We start from the raw sequence: 6,000 nt of genomic DNA on the forward strand, positions 1-6,000 counted from the left end.
ATAAGTTCTCAGGATTAAGCCCGTGAAAATAAGAGGGCTGATGATTTTCGAAGATATAGAAAGCTCAGCTTAGCCTGAATAAACTGAAAGGAGCTACTCATCATAAGTAGCATTTAAAAGAGATGGAATGCTGCCCTGATAAGTAGAATAAGGGTGTAATTATGATAGATAAAGGATGATGTTTGGGCCTTCGATTGAGTAATGATTTCATGAAGTGTACATGATTAAAATACCCACATAAAGCAAACCACATTGGAATGTTATGAAAAATGTTACGGAAGTATAGTATCGTATCACTCCAAGTGAATCAAGAAAATCGCTTCAAATGTTCCACGATGCAATGTGAGCCCTGGCGGCAGTGTTACATAAGAAGTCAAGTTATCAGCGGTAGATTATGGATCAACGTTAAGGTCAATCGACAATAGATGGATAAAGTTCCAACGTATGAGAAGAGATAAGGATTCCATCCTTTAGATGAACAATAATAAGAAAGCATTGAAGGACTTGAATTTATACATCTATGATATGAAAAGAGAGAGTAACCTAGAGTTGGGTAGCAGACCTCGATAATAATAAAACCAAGGTACGAGTTATGGTATAGTATGACCTACCCAAATGCAGTAAATTCATACGGATGAATAACCAGGCCTATGAAATAAGATATAACAATATTCATAAGTTCGACAAAGTACAGAGCAAAAAACTTCAATATAGATGCCTAGAGGAACACCTTATTGAGCCCTGTATATGTTTACAAGATAAGACCTAGATATTGGCTAAAAGTTGGAGGAAAAAGAAGAGAATAGTCGCATAGGCGCACTTACAGAGTCAGAGTCATACAGGCTGGGTTAAAAAAGGTAGCAACAGTTACAAGATTGGGAGGATTCAGACCACGAATCGTGGTGTGAGTAAGAAGCCTAAAGTAAGGAATGCCTTGGCCTTTTGGATTCATTCACAGAATAGTTGCCTAGATGGTAAGAGTAGTACTACGGTATTCACAAGAGCTATGGATTAAGAATGATAAGTGCATCAGTCAACATTCGATGACGAATGTTCCAAAATGGGGAATAATGTTACACCCCATATTTTTGTGCGTGAAAGTACGCCATAAACAAATTACTGAAAGCTCGGAAGTGAGATGTTACATGCAGCATTCTTTGTACGTTAAAGTTTCATCGTAAGTTCGGGAATGGGATTATTTTAAGATTATAAGTATTATATTATTTCAAACAAATGATGAGTAAATTCGGTGAAGGTGAGAAGGTAGGCAAATCGAAGAAAATGAATTTTGTCGAATTTTGACATGTGGGGATAAAATACGGCCTGAGCTAAAATACTCAGTATTTATGGGCTAGTGCCATACAAGGTACCATATGACCATGATAGTGGGGTGTATAAGGTATTTTAAAAGTGGATAATATTTTATGTAATTTGAGATAGTTCTTAATAATATGGATAATTAATTAATGGTAGGGATAATTATGGTATTAAGTGGATAAGAGCTTTTTGGGATTGCCACATGGCATATGCTTAGCCAAGGTGGCAAAGTATACAAATGAGTCATTAGACCAAATGATAACTTGATTACACGTAGAGATGGATTGATCTCCTTATTGGAAAAGTGCAAGACTTTGCAAAGTTAAGCAAATAACATTTCTATAAAACTAAAAGAGAAATAACTTCAGAGAATTCATTTTCAATTCCTGGACGTGAGCTTCATATTCAATAACATCAGAGAATTCATTTTTGAAATCCTAGACGTGAGCTTCATTTCAATAATGTGAGTGTCGTGGAAATGGTAAAAACAATTAAATTTGATTATGAGATTCTAAAAATACGTGATCTATTTTTATGCTAGTTGTTATTCAGTTGATGCTATATAAAATATGTATAAGTGAGATTAGAGCTTAAAATTTTCCAAAACGATAGCAGAGTAATATGTGTATGAGTGCGTGAATCGCCTCTCTTCAGAACTCTTAGAAATTGGAGGTGTGGCTAGGGTTTTAGGTGGAGGGAGGTTGTTTTGTAAAGAAGATGAAGAGGTGAGAAGTAGAGGCAGCGGCGTTCTGGTTTTTCTTTCGAAGGGCGGTCCGATTTGGTAGTCGCGGGTGGAAACGGCGCTGATTTTTGGAGGGGATTTGTTAGGGTTCTTTTGTGAAGAGGGCCAGGTCTATTCTATGTGTGTGTAGATGGAGAGTGAGGAAGAAGAAAGGGAAACGGCGCACATGCCTAAGGGAGAAGGTCCGATCTAGGTCCCCCTTTCTTTTGTAAGGAGGAGGGTTAGGTTTTAATGAGGGAATGTGTATTTGGATTGTGAGCTGGGATGGTATGGGCTCTAACAGAAATGGGCTCAATTTGTCCCAATTCGAGCTAACAAAGCCTCTAATAGCCAAAACCTTTGAATTTCACTTTTAGTCAATAATCAAATTAACCAAATGTGTAAACTAAAATTGCAAAATCAACTCTCTTACTACTTTATCTACCAATTAGTTGATTAATTACCTTAATAATACAAACTAATAAAAAAAATTAATAATTTTAAAGCCAAAAGCTAAAATGTAAAATGACTAAGGTATTATTATATTTTAATGCAAACTAAATGTTAATAATGCAAGTAAAAAATCTAAGTATGCACAAATCAAAAGAAAAAAAAATATTTTTTTTATCATTTTTGTGATTTGAAATGCTACTAAGACATGCTAAAAGTGCAAATGAATGCCAAACAAATAAAAATAAAAAATTTCTAAATTCTACAAAAGTCACTACAACAATTTTTGAATATTTTAGGAGTAATTTCCTATGTAGGGCAAAAATTAGGTGCTCACATCAATTTCTCTGTGAAGTCACGTGACTCATTCGACTTGGAGGACCCCGAAGAGTTTTCATCAACAAGCCTCTCTCATTTGGTTATCTCTCAACTCACCATCGCCTTACGGTGCCCGTGAGGGTTTTCACCAATATGACTATCTCATTTTAAATTTTCTCTCAGCTCACCATCGCCTTATGTAGCCCGTGAGGGTTTTCACCAGTAAGACTCTCTCGCTTTATTTATTTTTTCATTGTGCCCATGAACAAAGTATTACCCATGATGTAAATTATATCTCTATCTCGCTTGACTTGGTCAAACTGAATATCTGCGAATTGTGGCCTCTAGCTCGCCTATTCGGGGGCCTCGAGGTCGAGTCGAGTGCTCGGCTGGGAATTATCGAGGGTAGTTGGCGGATGATTAACAGTAATAATAGGATGAATGACAGCTCTTTATGGCCAATAATAAGCAGTAAATGAAGAACAATAGATAAAACACAATAAATATAAGCAATAAATAAAGTAATGAACTCAAGAGAATACGTTAGAGAGCAGAGAGAATGTTTATGTATTTCTTGATATTGAGTGGCCAACCTCTACAAAATGATAAGGATCCCCTTTTTTTAAGAGGGGGAATCCCAACATAGTACAAATGCATTAATTACCACGATATGGGGCTGGTACAACCACTTAATGCCTTGATTCGCTTTTCTGACTAGCCCACTAGACTAGGCCAGCTATATGTATGCATCTTGGGAACTCCACCTTGATCTGCCGAGACCGCTAATTCACCTTGCCTCGGGGCAGTCATCGCATATACTATCTTGGAGTTGCCCATTGAGAATTCTCGGGGTCGATTACTGGTAACCCTCGAGATGCATTGATGCTCGCGAAATTGAGCCATGGTATAGTCCCCGCGTTTCCTAGAACAAAGTGATAGGAAACGATTTTGAGCTCCTACTTTGCAAGAATCATCGCTATGATGTTAGCTCGTCAGAGCATTAAAAGCCATACTAAAAAAACCGCACAGGGGTCACCATCAATACGACTACCGAAAAGCCCACGAACCGCTATTGGTTTGTCCTTTCCACTGCCCACATGGCTCCTATAAATGCCTCAGTCGTTTGGTAATTCGTACTTTAACAATATCTTCAAATTTGCAAAGCTAGATCCATCCCCCTTCACATTTTTTTTCGCTCTCGATCCTTTTCCGCCTTTCTTAGAAAAGCTTCACCATCACCATGGCTAGAACTTCCAAGACAGTTCCTAGGAAGGACGAGGCTGCCTCTTCATCCCGGGCATCCAAAGGAAAACCCAAAGTGATACCCACCTTCGAACAGTGTACTCCCGTCGAGCTCGACATGATGAAGGTTTTTTCTGTGGACAAACCATTATCTGTATCGGGACGATGCGAACACGTGTCCCAGTATATCAGCGTTGTGACCGATATAAGGAAAGTGAAGGAAGGCTCCCGATGGGGGGAGGAAGTGCTGGTTGATATCCCTCGCTCTAACGAAAGCATGACGGATCACAAAGCGGGTTTCCTTTATGTATATACTTACCCGTTTGCTTTGGGTCCACTCGATTCTTCGAACCCTTCTTCCCCGCAGATAGATCCGGTTATTCTCAATTTTTGGGATAAGTACCAAGTGATGCTTGGTCAAATCTATTCATCTTTCCGGAGGATAGTCTACATGCTCCGCCATTTTTCCAACGGGGTCGAGGGTGCGACTTTTACCCTCGATCATTTGATAAGATTGTATAGTCCTCGGTTTTATCGAGGTTTGATTAGGCTTCACTCTCGGTGCACGAAGTCATTTTTCTCGAGCATTGATGAGGGTAAAGATCGAGGGTGGATGAACAGGTTCGTCCGAGTGAGGACCTCGGACATCATCCCGAGCAAGAATATGCCATTCCTGGAGAAATGGAATACACAGCGTAAGTATTATTCTGTTTACCGTGAAGGTAATAACAATTAAATTTGTTGATGGGACTCTAAAAATACGTGATCTATTTTTATGCTAGTTGTTAAGCAGTTGATGCTATGCCTATGAAGTTTAAGGAAAAAATATGAGCTAAGATAGAGATATAATTAAACCAATGAGTTCGCTATTCAGGGCCTCGATCTTGTCGGTTTGGGGCCTCGAGGTCGATTACCGGGCTCGGGCTCGAGCTCTTAGGGGCAGTCCGGGAAGGGCTAACACTCGCGATATAATTAAAGGAGGCTCTTTATGACCAGTGATGAGCAATAAACAAAGAATAAGTATGAAGATAATAATCAAGACCAACAATATCGAGAGAATATGTTAGAGAGAAAAAGAGAGAGAGTTATCATATATTTTGTGTATAATAGTTGGAGCAACAGCAGCCTTTTTACAAAATGGTAGGAATTCACTTTATATATAAGGGGAAACCTTATATGGTATGACATACATTAATTGTAAAGATATGGAGATGGGACAGCTAGATGTGACGCCTTGATTCGGGTTCAGAGTACGCCGGCAAGGCTTTGTCAGACTTAGTCGTGTGTCTTGGGAACTCCCCACTTTTACTCTATCCTCGATCGATATTCCCTTAATGCTGGGTGTCGACGAGCTCTGAGGAAGGAGACTCGAGCGCATCTTGGCAGCCTCGAGGCTTCGAGGTGATCTTCCAAAATGCCTTAATGACGGGAAATTTGTAAGGCCCTGTGAAATTTTTACTCAAAAGACCCGAAATTTGGTAATGCCAAGTTAGGATATGGTATTAAATGGTTCGGACCCTTCGAATTGATCTGTGCATTAAAAAGCTAAGAAATAATGTTTTTCCAGAAAAGTGTGTTTCTGCGGTCCATTATGCGATCGCTTAATGGCTATACGGACCACATAGTCGCCGCAAAGTCAGACAGTTTGTTGGTTAATTTGAGGTCAACTATGCAGCCAATTATGCAATCGCATAATCATTATGCGGGCCGCATAGTTATCGCATAATACCCTTTGAATTTATGCAAGGGGCAGTTCTGCGGTGCATTATGCGACTGCATAACAGGTATACGAACTGCATTCTTGTGGAATACCCGGGCAGTTTGTTCCGGTTTTGGGGACTATTTTTGCGGTCCCTTTTGCGGGCCGCATGTCCATTATGCAATCGCAGATTTGGCTGGGGCTCCTATTTTCTAACTTTTAAAACCTGACCTCATTCGATTGAAAACACCCC

Source organism: Nicotiana attenuata, unplaced genomic scaffold (genome assembly GCF_001879085.1).
Source record: "Nicotiana attenuata strain UT unplaced genomic scaffold, NIATTr2, whole genome shotgun sequence".
Lineage (NCBI taxonomy): Eukaryota > Viridiplantae > Streptophyta > Magnoliopsida > Solanales > Solanaceae > Nicotiana > Nicotiana attenuata.